We start from the raw sequence: 14,163 nt of genomic DNA on the forward strand, positions 1-14,163 counted from the left end.
GATCTTGGGAGTCAAGTGGCGTGACACTTCAAGGGACTATTTTTTGGTCAAAAACGTCAACAAGATTTTGTTGTTGGGAAGGGGACGGGTTAAGAACCCAGAACCCAGAAATGATCCACAAAACTTTTCCTGATCAATTTTGAAATTTACAGTTGTAAATCTTAGGGACAAGGGGACTAATGTACACAAAATTATTCAAAGGATTGATCTCTTTGAAACTGGCCCCTCCTTTAACAAAGGAAGCTACAAAAATTGCTAAATTTTCCAATAGGCTTGAAACTTAGGGCTAAAGGGAACCCAACGCAGAAGAAAAATAAGAATTAGATATAGCTTCCCCTCAAAATACCGCCAAGAAGGGCCAGAAAAGTACCATAAATTTATTCATCATCCACTTCGAATCGAAGGGGTTATCTTAGAAACGTATTAGGGGGATCTCTCGATTGAAAATGAGAAGTCCTTGTACCCTTTTTAACACCTAAGAGCTACGAGAGGGCAATTAGCCTTCTCATGTGTTCCTTTTCTGCTTCCCGGCCCTCCTCTAGCCCCTATGATACCGAATCAAATTTGAGATGTTAAAATTTCTAGTAAGTATTCCTCTGGGGCCGATATCCCCCCATACTACTACTACTACTACTACTACTACTACTACTACTACTACTGCTACTACTACTACTACTACTACTACTACTAACAACTCACCGCAGCACCCAGCCACCTGAGCCCAACAAAGCTACGCACGCTCCTCCTCTATCCAAATCTATTCCAAGCCTCCCTCTTTATACAATCCCTGGAAGCTTCCATTTCCCTTAAATCTTTCTTTATGACATCCTTCCATCCCTGGACGTCCTGCTTTCACCATAGCCCTTGAGGATTGGCCAAATATAACAATCTTTGGCAATCTGTCCTCCTTCACTCGCAGAATACGACCAAGCCATCTCAACTTTCTCTCATCATAGACCTAGAAAACGGGATTAAAAAGCATTTTTCATACACCCTACTGTTTGAAATACGATCAGTCAGCCGGGTACCCAGAACAATCTCTAGGCAATGTCTCTAAAAAAACATCTAGCAAATCTTCGTCCGCTTTTCAGAGCACCTATGATTCAAAACCATATTTGACCACTGTCATTTCTGTAACTTCCACTGTTCTAATCTTGGTTTGCAGACTTATCTTTCTATTCTTACAAACTTTTTTCAACTGTGAAAAAGCACCCTGAGCCTTGGCTTTTCTACTTTTAGCATCTTCACTGCTCCCATCGTCTTTTCCAATGTTAACCTTTATCTAGCCCTGCTACGATAAGTCAACCCCCCCACCAAGAAATGCGAGAAATAAATTTGTAGAATACACATATTCTATAAGTAGGACATTCCAAAATTTCTCCTTTTCTTCATTACCTTTGTCATACTTTCTCTGTGGCTGGTCAATTGCACGTGGGAGGAAATTTGGACAGAAGGAAATATCCAGGGGGTGTTTCCCGATAGAGAATTTTTCGCTGGAAGGGGGAAGGGTAAGCCAAGTACTATAAATTACTTGCCATATTGACGATTTGGGGAATACCAAACGTACTCCGTCACCTCCCCTCAAGATAAAAATCTTTCTAACTGTTGAGTTCTCTAATTGTCGAGCTCCCATAGTTTGATACTTAGTTGTGTTCTTTTATTTAATAAGACAAAAGGAGTAATCAGTCTAGAGTTTTTCATGCCAATGCTAAATTAATGCTAAAGGGGGGGGAATAAGTTTTTACGATATTAAAACTTAGGCGGAAATTCGTACCATTGACAGGAGACTAGGTCTCCTGTCAATGCACAATGAAAAAAAATGCATGTTAGATGATTTGTTTAACCTCTAGATGAAGCGTAATAACGATACACGATTTACTCCAAAAAAGACTAAAACAAAAATTTATATTCAAAATATCAATACTATATCCTGAACGGAAGAATATCCATAAATAGAAAAGAAAAAAAACTGATGGCAAGGACATGAATAAGTACAAACCGATTTCTACGACCCTAGAAACAGTAAATACCTCGGAGGAATCTGCATACAATCAATAAATAGTTGAGTCAGCAAAACCCTACTAAAACGTGGAAAAGAGGGTGAGTCTTAGAATAGAAGAAGTAGAGGTGACATCAAGGTGAACACCATCAAGGTGACAAGTTAGGTTAGGTGTTTAGCCCATTTCTGAGATTTATAACCTAATTTAACCCAACCTAACCCCCTTCTTCTGCATGTATGCCTGAAATTGAACGCTTAATATAAAGTTGGGGTTCAAACCAAAACACATAGAGGGTAAATTATTGCGATTGGTCATCATAGCTGTAAACTTTTACAGATGGGACAAGAGTAGAAACTTTCTGGACGTTTTGGACACGTTAGGTTAAGAAAATGAACCTTTAAATGCTGGTCCAAATTTTAGATTTTTTTGTAGTTTGATTTTTAAGTTTATGCCAAATTACATGCTTCCGCAAATCGTATGGAATTTATGTTTCCGCGTTTCTGCAAAATATCGTTGTCAGCAAGTTGTTAGCAAAACTGAGACGGTTGAAGCACATCCTTAACCTTCAGAACTTAACCTAACCTAACTAAAGAACTTAACCTAACACAGTTTCCGTTGATCCTTTTGGAAAACAATTTCCTTGTATTATTCAGTCTGGGAAGTAAAAAAAGAAATCTATAGAAAACATATTCTTTGGAGCATATTATTGACTTTTTTATTCAGAGGTTGATCGTTTCTGTTACAATAGGAGTCATTAGATCAATGTGAGCAGAAAGTAAGGTCATTTACGAAATTAGACGCTAACTTTTTCTTTTGATGCAAACGTTTTTCAATAAAGTTGGTTAATAAAGCAATTCGTGGTAACGAACCAAAAGTAAGGAGTGACTCGGCCCAATACTAACAAAAACTCCAAAGATGGAATTTTGATAGCAATAGATACAGCAAAGGAGTTTTATGATTTGAATTTTTATGCTCATTCCAAATGTATAAGATTTATCCAATTTCATGTTACCCAACGAAAGGTATGAGTCATAGAAAAATTTTCTTCATTTTGTAAAAGGGTGGAAACAATCCCAAATAGTCGAAGGATGTTAATGAAAATGGCAAAATTAAGATCTAGCATATCAGATAATTTTATGGTAGGGCTTTTAAGCTCCTAGTAACAAAAATGCGAAGGTTTGTATTTTTGCCACAAGAAAGTTCACAGATGCTTTTTAATTATATATATATATATATATATATATATATATATATATATATATATATATATATATATATATATATATATATATATATATATATATATATATATATATATATATATATATATATATATATATATATATATATATATGTTGCATATAAATAGATTGTCAGGTTTACTGACTCTTGAACATGCAACATATAATTGTCCATGGGAAAATCAATCCGTATTCAGATCTATACCTCATTATTCTAATGATGTGTCCCTGTGTCCCGGTCGTGATTTGTGTCCGGGTGTCCCAGTCTGTAATTACTCTTTGAGGTTCCCGGTCGTCATTTATATTCCCTGTGTCCCGGTCGCCATTTGTGTCCCGGTGTATAATTTCATCAGTTGACAAACATGACGTCAGTCGACAAACAACTTCATGACGCATACACCTCAATCATTATAATGACGTCAGTCGACAAACATGACTTCAGTCGACACACAAACATGACGTCACTCGACAGACACACACACACACACACAGACACCTTATTTATATATATATATATATATATATATATATATATATATATATATATATATATATATATATATATATATATATACATATATATATATATATATATATATATATATATATATATATATATATATATATATATGCGTGACCATATTAGTTACGCGCCATTGTAGTTGTGTCCCTGTGTCCCACCTGTGAATAGAGATAGATATGTATATATATATATATATATATATATATATATATATATATATATATATATATATATATATATATATATATATATATATATATATGTTTTTAACTACGTAAAACATGCGAATATACAACATTCTTCGCTGTCCCATTGTCTGTGCATATAAATAGATTATCAGGTTTACTGACTCTTGAACATGCAAAATATAGTTGTCCATAGGAAAAACAATCCGTATTCAGATCTATACCTCATTATTCTAATGATGTGTCCCTGTGTCCCGGTCGTCATTTATATTCCCGGTGTCCCGGTCGTCATTTGTGTCCCGGTATCCCAGTTTTTAATTTCTCTTTGAGTGTCCCGGTCGTCATTTATATTCCCTGTGTCCCGGTCGTCATTTGTGTCCTGGTCTGTAATTTCTATTCGAACAATCCCTGTGTCCCGGTCTTCATTTATATATCCCGCCTGTACCCCGGCGTCCCCGTTGTAGTTGTGTCCCTATGTCCCGGTCGTCATTTATATTCCCTGTGTCCCGGTCGTGATTTGTGTCCGGGTGTCCCAGTCTGTAATTTCTCTTTGAGGTTCCCGGTCCTCATTTATATACCCTATGTCCCGGTCGTCATTTGTGTCCCGGTATGTAATTTCATCAGTTGACAAACATGACGTGAGTCGACACACAAACATGACGTCCCTCGACACACACACACACACACACAGACAACTTATATATATATATATATATATATATATATATATATATATATATATATATATATATATATATATACATATATATATATATATATAATATGACTGTGTATTTGGCTTTAAAATACACTTACCTATAATATATGTAATTTCTACTTCTATTTCTATTTAAATGCTTCTATTTCTACATGTGTAGAATGGGATCGTGAACAAAGTTACAACACAATTGATCTATTGTCGTATGTTACAGACTGGGACACCAGGACACAAAGAATATAAATGACGACCGGGACACTCAAAGAGAAATAACAGACTGGGACACAGGGACACAAATGACAAGCCGGACACAGGGAATGTAAATGACGACCGGGACACAGGGACACAACTACAGCGGGGACGCCGGAAGGGCACATGGTGGATATATAAATGACGACGGAGACACAGGGAATATTCGATTAGCAATTACCATCAACAAAGCCCAAGGGGAATCATTAGAAAAATGCGGTATAGATCTGAATACGGATTGTTTTCCCATGGACAATATATATATATATATATATATATATATATATATATATATATATATATATATATATATATATATATATATATATATATATATATATATATATATATATATATATATATATATATATATATATATATATATATATATGTATATATATATATATATATATATATATTGAGGGGGGCGCGAAGTGCCCCCACCAACTAGGTGATGGTGTGACGCGAAGCGCCACACCAACAGCTAGTATATATATATATATATATATATATATATATATATATATATATATATATATATATATACATCATATTTATGTTTATTTATATTTATATATATACATATATATATATATATATATATATATATATATATATATATATATATATATATATATATATATATATATATATATATATATATATATATATATATATATATATATATATATAAATCCCCGTTCTTCATGCTAAATCCGAGTAATTTGTTTTTTATCTCCATCTTTCATGAATGTCTATCCTATCAAACAGCAATATGATGAAAAGTACGAATTTTCTAATCACAATGCATTGATAAGGAAAGAGTTCCTTTAGTTGTAAAATGGTTTGAATAATACAATTCTCAGTTCAAACACTAAAGGCAATTGGTAAACGGAATACATACAATTACCAATTGACTACATTCTAAAATCCTTTTATTTTCTTTAGAAAAACTTATTTTTTTTATATTTAATATCCTTTCTGCTTTAAGGTCGAGATTTGGAAGCGTTTTGTACGATACGAATCAGTTCAGGTTTCAAGCATTAATGTAATGCTCAAAATACATGCTCACTAGGGACCCTTCTGTGAGTACTCAGTAAGCATATTACCTTGAATTTACGTTGAATGAGATCAAAGGCTGAACAGTAAGCTTCTAGGATCAACACATTTAATAGGGCAATTAGCACTATTATATAATTTTTCAATTATTACACCTGATTATTAAGATACGGACTGATAGGGATAAAACAGGAGACAAATCCGCATAACACACAGTCTAGGAGATCATAAAATGGAAGCTGATTATTTGTGGAAAGATTAAAAAAAAAAATCATCACGAAGAATAACTGTACCTTTTCCAAAATTCATAATTTTAGAGTTCGTCAACAACGTTTAGTATATTGTTTGTTTTTTCTTCAACAAAACAAAAATTATAAAAAAAACATGAAACAAGATAAATAAAACAATTATGCAATGCAAATAACGATTGTGAGCCAAACCAAATTAGTGGGGTCAATTTGCGGAAATTTAGAGGGGGGATTATGATATATTTTTTTTGAATATCTAGGGAGGAGTAAGAATTTCGTTTTTTTTTCAGTTAATCCAAACAAAGTACCCAAAAGGCCATCTTTCAATGAAAAAACCGAAAAAATTATCTTTCAAAATCGAAGAGGGGCAAAAAAATCGTTGCGGGATATGGCAACCTGACACTCTTCGATGTGAATCCACTGCACAAGCAAATTTTTTCTGAGAACTTCAGAAAAAAAAATCACTCAGGATAAATTTTTGATTGCTACATGAGAATTAAAAGAGTTCACTGCGTTGCTACTGCACCAGCAAATTCTTTCTGAGAACTTCAGAAAAAAATTGCTCAGGATAAATTTTTGATTGCTACTTGAGAATTAAAAGAGTTCACTGCGTTGCTACTGCACCAGCAAATTCTTTCTGAGAACTTCAGAAAAAAATTGCTCAGGATAAATTTTTGATTGCTACTTGAGAATTAAAAGAGTTCACTGCGTTGCTACTGCACCAGCAAATTCTTTATGAGAACTTCAGAAAAAAATTGCTCAGGATAAAGTTTTGATTGCTACTTGAGAATTGAAAGAGTTCACTGCGTTGCTACTGCACCAGCAAATTCTTTCTGAGAACTTCGGAAAAAAATTGCTCAGGATAAATTTTTGATTGCTACTTGAGAATTAAAAGAGTTCACTGCGTTGCTACTGCACCAGCAAATTCTTTCTGAGAACTTCAGAAAAAAATTGCGCAGGATAAATTTTTGATTGCTACTTGAGAATTAAAAGAGTTCACTGCGTTGCTACTGCACCTGCAAATTCTTTCTGAGAACTTCAGAAAAAAAATGCTCAGGATAAATTTTTGATTGCTACTTGAGAATTAAAAGAGTTCACTGCGTTGCTACTGCACCAGCAAATTCTTTCTGAGAACTTCAGAAAAAAAATCGCTCAGGATAAATTTTTGATTGCTACTTGAGAATTAAAAGAGTTCACTGCGTTGCTACTGCACCTGCAAATTCTTTCTGAGAACTTCAGAAAAAAATTGCTCAGGATAAATTTTTGATTGCTACTTAGAATTAAAAGAGTTCACTGCGTTGCTACTGCACCAGCAAATTCTTTCTGAGAACTTCAGAAAAAAATCGCTCAGGATAAATTTTTGATTGCTACTTGAGAATTAAAAGAGTTCACTGCGTTGCTACTGTACCAGCAAATTCTTTCTGAGAACTTCAGAAAAAAATCGCTCAGGATAAATTTTTGATTGCTGCTTGAGAATTAAAAGAGTTCACTGCGTTGCTACTGTACCAGCAAATTCTTTCTGAGAACTTCAGAAAAAAATTGCTCAGGATAAATTTTTGATTGCTACTTGAGAATTAAAAGGGTTCACTACGTTGCATACAGCCATTTCGAAGGCTAAAAAGAAATTATTAGACAGTAAAGATTAGAATTTTATTTTTCGTACCATAACCCGAAGGGCCTAATTTGAAACCATTGTTTAACCAGTCGAACACTTCCAGAATAAAAACCTTCTGACTTTGAATACGATAGCACAACGACGAGTTCACTGTTTTACCCTCCTCTTTCATAATTTCAACTATGAATGATAGATGGGAGACAATTCAATAAACAATTTTAAGCTTTTCACAAAGAATAATATACTCTGCTATGAAACATTAGAAACATTTCTAACTGTCCAGCTGTTTCTATTTACCAGTTTCTTCCAAAAAAGAATTATAAACAATGTCAAGATGCTGGAGGTGAAAGTGAGAAAGAAAAGCCAAACTGTTGATGTCTCGATTCGTCGATATACTGTGGATATAATTTGTCTTTCAATGAATTTCATACGGAAAAATACCACTACATGGAAAATCATACTCAATTAAAGTAACTTCTTTATTTTTTTGAGCGTTATACATCATACAGTTATTTTCTACAGAGTAGGCTATACATTATCCTGAGTTAATCCTAATTTTGAAATTACATGTTGTTATTTACTCGCCGTGGAAAACCAGCTCCCATTTATTTCTTGCTAAACAGGTAATAAAAAGTATTTTAAGTAAACATTTCTCTGCAATAGTGAATGAATCGATTGAAATAATTGAAAATCACATAATTCAAGCTACAACGACCTTTTAACTTAAATGTTTGTTTCAGTGGAAAAGATAACAAATACTCAGTTGCAATTAAACTTTTTATAGGATAAACTGTTGGAGGTAAAATAAAATGATCCTTTTCTTCCAAACAAGATAAAAAAAATTTTACTCTTTGCAAAAACTAAATAGCAATATTAAAGCTTAAAAAGAGTTGTATGGAAATATAAAAGGCTGGTTATTGCCCCCCTCGGAGCTAATATATGTTGCAATAAGCCTTTTGCAAGAATAATTTGTATATGTTTGAAAATGTTTGCCCCATTTATAATATAGTATTTTGTTTTGGAGCATTTTGTCTGAATGTTCAGTCAAGAAAGGTCAAGTGGTAGGGATTAAGGGCAGCAAATGTTTTAGCCACAGAGATCTTGGGCGGCCAACATTTTTTTAAAGAAATAAACGAAGACATACTTTCAAAACCTTTGGGATGAACAGACTTTATTTTAGGATGCATCTTTATTTGGCAATTTATCCTAGTTTAAAGTTTAATCCCTCTTTGCTTTTGATACATTTAGAAAATCAACATCCTTGTAGATAAATGACAACCAGTCCCCCACACCCATCATTCGCCCATACACGTCCAATCAAAGTTTTGAGATAAACATTTTGTTGAGCACATTTGAAAGGTCTGGTAATTATATCTTTGGGGACGACCTTCCCCTCCACATGGCCATCAGGACAAGGGGTATAAGTTATAATAGTTGCCCATAGTTAATATGTATATGGCCTTTATGAAAAGGGTGGTCGTATAAACTTCGGATGTAGCTCATTCAATTGGAAATCATAAGTTCCAGTGTCCTTTTTAAGAACCATAAGTGGCAGAAGGGCAACTAGCCCCACCCCACATCTTCTTTTTCTCAAACTTATCCGATAGAAATTTGAGAAAGCAATTTCGTAGAAAATAGTCTAAAGATCATATAAAAGGCCTTTGGGGTTAAAATAGCCCCTCAGAACCTGGGAGAAAGGGTTGTAAGTTGTGCCCCGATTTTATATAAGATTTTCATGGATTGGGTGGTCGTGTAATCTTTGGATATGGCTTCTTTGATTAAAAATTGGGAGTTAAATAGTGGTCCTATAAGAGTCAAAAGTGAATTGAGGGCAATCAGCCCCTCCCTCCCATGACTATCATTTTCAAAAACAAACATCCAATCAAAATTTTTAGACGTCTGCTTTCTTCAGCATTGTTTAAAGATCCCTTTAATTATGCTTTTGGGGATGTCAACTCCCTAATAGCCCCAGAAAAAGGGCTGTACTTTAGGCAATTCGTATACTATTTACTTATAGTATACGTTATTGAGAAAGGTATGCATGTTTGACCTTTACTTTCCAAAAAGACAAATGCACTCAGGTGAGCCTTTCAGAGAAGGTTCGGGGAGTGTTGAGCTATATCAAAACACGTTATGTGCACACGGTCTGTCGAAAGGGCGTAACTCAGTAATGACTGAGTATACCGATTTGAAACTTTCAGGAAATGATAAGGGAGATGATCAATTGACCAAAAAGGTAATATATGTACGCTACTACAACTACTACAGCTACCACAACTACTACTGATTCTACTATTACTTGTACAAACGCAGGACTACATTTAAAATATTGGGGAGAAATTTGAATTAAATCAAAAGACACTTTTTGTATGGACATTATCAAAAGAGTGCATTTCAAGAATGGATTTGAGCATTACGTTGGAACTTTCAGAAAATACTTCAAGGAGAAGCTACATACTAATGCATGCTACTACTACTTTCCCACCAATGTCGATGTCAAGGATGTGGATTTGGGGAGGGGGGTGACTGGAATGGGCTTTTACCAAGGAAAAGATTTTTACCAAGAGAGGGATATCAAGGAAAATAAGTCTTAATACGCATAGTAAATCATATATGAACGAAATATGTATAATAATTTGTGCGATGTAGTCAAAATACTTTGGTCAAATTAATTTAATTCTCCTTATTATATACGACAAAGAAGTTATGTAGAATGACCAATGAATTATGGTTACAACGCGTGAACCACCGGTGGCGAGCTGGTGGGTTGCCTTGTCTATGGAGGCATAGGAAACAGGGTTGTTTGCGACTTTCATGACGTGAATAGTGATTTGTTTTGTTTGCAGCTTCTGGCGCTTGTTATTTATCCTATAGGTGACTATAAGCTCTTGATATCACATATTCCGATTCATCAAATATCATGATTCGTCTGTCCATTATTCACCTAAATGGCCAATAATTCGAATGGAAGAATTGTCGCCAGCAGCTAGGTTTGTGACCATTTTTCCGTAAGTTTACCAGAACCTTCTTCTGAAAATCGGCTGTGATAATTAAAAGTGCGACACATGCCATTTTTGGTCGAAAATGAGTTATGTACATATTGTTCTGGGTACCTGAATGACTGACCATATTTCAAACAGTAAGCTGTGCTAAATGTGGTTCCATCCTGCTTTCTAGGACTATAATGAAAGAAAGGTTGAGATGACTAGGGCAAGTTTTGCGGATGAAGGATGACAGATTGTCGAAGATTGTTCTTTTTGGCCAACTGTCTAGGGCTAAACTGAAAGTAGGTCTTCCTCGTCTGGGATTGGAGGATGTCATAAAGAAAGAATTCAAGAAAACGGAAACTTCCTGGGAGGGTGGAAAGAGGAAGGCTTTGAACACATTGGGATGGAGGAGGAGCGTGCGTAGCTGTGTTGGCCTCTGGTGGCTTTGTGCTAGGGTGAGTTGCTAGTAGTAGTAGTAGTAGTAGTAGTAGTAGTAGTAGTAGTAGTAGTAGTAGCAGTAGTATGTATTATGAGTAAACTAAGGACGAGGACTCGAATGGTGCAGACATAATTGCCCTACCTTGTACCGTTAAGAAGATAAAAAGAGACATAAGCCTTTAAGTGGCGTGTGCGTTTTTTCTATCAGGTCTTGTTGTAATTCAGAATGACAGAAGAGGATTGTCTTATGGAGGTGCCCACTCCATGGGTACTGACATTTGTTTAGATATATTCAATAAAATGGAATAATTTTAAATTCACTGGGGATTATTGAATTTAGTTTGTATCACTAAAAAGAACACAAATGAAAAGAACCAACTGAAAAGTTGGTTTAGAATATGTTCCCTTTATCCCCATTAGCCTCATCTTTCAGAGTGACCACAGCTGGCAAACTTTTTTCCGTTTATTGGCCATTCTGAAAAGTTGTAAAAATGGCATATGTCGCAATTTTAATTATCACAGCCGAATGCTTTAGTGGTTTGGGGCTACTATTGAGTTAAGCTGAGAAGGTCTATGGAAGCATTCTTTATATTTCAAGCTATGAGGTTGCAATTCCATTGGGTTTATTGTACCAGCCATTATTATAGAAAACTTCCTTACTTCTCAACAAAATCATTTAAATATGACTGCCGCCTAGCATTGAGAAGCGATGAGAGTGGTAAGTATTTAACCTAACGCTCATATGGTACAAATTAATCTTTCATGGCAAGATTTTGTTTGAAGAACTGGTATACATCCCCTCAAAGCAATGGTAATGCTGGTGGGTTCCATAATTTCTCGTAAATAACCTGCTGACTCCTCTTGTCGACAGATCGTGTGTTGTGACTCTTCTCGAGGCTGAATGCCTAACCAGCCTGAAAAGGCCCTACTTACCCTGGCTTTCAGTGTCCAGGAGTGACAAGTTCTAAGTTCATGATAGAGGACAGGTTTTAGATGACTTTCTTATGTTATTTTAACTTTTTCCTCGGCAAATGTTTCCTTCTATTTATTTCATAATCCACTATTGACATATTTCCCAAAGAATCTCAGTCTGCCATACGATTTGAAAGTTAAGCACGGTCCAAAGCACCTTGTCTTCCTGGCAACCGTTTTCCTAGATTGGATGCCGATGACTAGAAAAGCAAAGCTAGGACAGATTTGGTTTCTCCTTCCCTGAACATGAGGAGGCAAAAGCTTTGCTCCCAGTATTAAAGACTACATCTTTAACTTTGATCTTGATTTAGTTCAGAAAGCATGCAATGAATGCGAAATTTCTTGTTGTCAGAAAGAGGATATTGTTTCTAATTTCCAATCACATAATAATTTTTTTTTTTTGAATCTCTAGGAACTTATTTTGACAATTCTTAAATCCCAAGCTGTTAATAAAGCTGTGGAAACTAGTTACTATTACGGTATATAGTTTTTAATCAAGAATTTATAATTTATTTTTGAAATTACAAAAATAAAACTTTTTTTTTTAATAGCCGCTCTTCCATTAGGATGAAATAAAATATATCTTTTAATAATGTTTCAAAAGAAATAACCGTTGGGAAAGGGTATTTTCAAGGTTAAAATTATCCAGCATATTTTTGGGGGGAAAGTCTGCCGTGGTCATTGGGGTTCTAGTACGATGGACATTTAAAACATATGGTAATACTAATTGGTAGGAAGAAATAAAAGTTAAATGTGTAACCTGTTTTTTTAAGTACTATTAATTGTTACTATTATTGTAATTAATTGTTATTGTTTTAATAATACTATATATTGTTATAATAAAAGAACCTTGAACCTTGAACCTTGAATTAAAAAAGAATTCCGAAAAAGAAGTCTTTCAAAGAAAAGTAAAGGCCATATTAAACTTAAGATCAGCAACGACCAGAAATTACTTTAAAAGAGCAAATGAAACCCAAAACGAACAGAAATTAAACAAACAATCATAACAAAAAAAAACACAACAATTACTAATATAAATGAATAAATAAATCTTTAAACGATTAATCCTTGAATTTAATATGCAAATAAAGCTCAAAAGGAAAAAAGCATTTTGCTGATAAAGTTTAAATGAAACCCAAAACGAACAGAAATTAGACAAACGTTTAATGTAAACAAACAGAACCTACAATAGATACTCATATCAATGAACAAATAATTCTTAAAACGACTGAAAAATTAAATTAAATATGCATATCAAGCTTGAAACGAACAAAAATCACTACAAACTAGAGTTTGGGTAGCGCCTCCTTCTCTCACTGTAAAAGTCTCAAGCCTACTGCGTCATTGCTGCTTTACTGAAAACCTTATGTCTTGGACAGTCTTGGGAAGTACAAGTAAAATTAAATTGAATATTTGATATATAATGATAATCGTTGAATGATCATCAGCTCAAGATTTAATTTTCAATGCTGTAGTAACTGGAAAATAAAATATTTGTAATAGATTTCGTTTTCAGTGAAGCAGCAATGACGCAGTAGGCTTTAGGTTTTTATGGCACTTGGTATTAACCAAGTGACATAGAGCGATCGCAAATTCTGTTGGTCTGTGTGTCTGTCGGTCTGTCAGTCTGTCTGTCCCGGTTTTGATACTTTAGGCACTTCCAGGTAAGCTAGTACGATGAAATTTAGCAGCCGTATCAGGGACCGGACCAGATTAAATTAGAAATAGTCGTTTTCCCCATTTGATCCTCTGGAGGGGGGAGTGGGGGCCATTTACCTCGGAAAAAATTCGACTTCGGAAAAAATAGAAAAAAATGAAGTATTTTTAACTTACGAACGGGTGATGGGATCTTAATGAAATTTGATGTTTGGACGAATATTGTGTCTCAGAGCTCTTATTTTAAATTCCGACTAGATCCGGTGACATTG

General features: G+C 34.5%; 1 protein-coding gene across 5 annotated transcripts in view; it reads left to right on the plus strand.

Moving 5' to 3' along the window:
• LOC136025170 (Kv channel-interacting protein 2-like) overlaps positions 1-14,163 on the plus strand; it is an 84,291-nt gene that overhangs the window by 14,727 nt on the left and 55,401 nt on the right. Inside the window, exon 2 of one of the 5 annotated variants that reach the window (XM_065700934.1) lies at positions 5,908-6,012. The exons of 3 other annotated variants lie outside the window; for them this stretch is intronic. The gene's annotated coding sequence lies outside the window, so the exon portion shown is untranslated. The remainder of the gene's footprint in view (positions 1-5,907; positions 6,013-14,163) is intronic. One more of the 5 variants, XM_065700936.1, reaches the window with a different exon arrangement.

Source organism: Artemia franciscana, chromosome 3 (genome assembly GCF_032884065.1).
Source record: "Artemia franciscana chromosome 3, ASM3288406v1, whole genome shotgun sequence".
Taxonomy (NCBI): Eukaryota; Metazoa; Arthropoda; class Branchiopoda; order Anostraca; family Artemiidae; genus Artemia; species Artemia franciscana.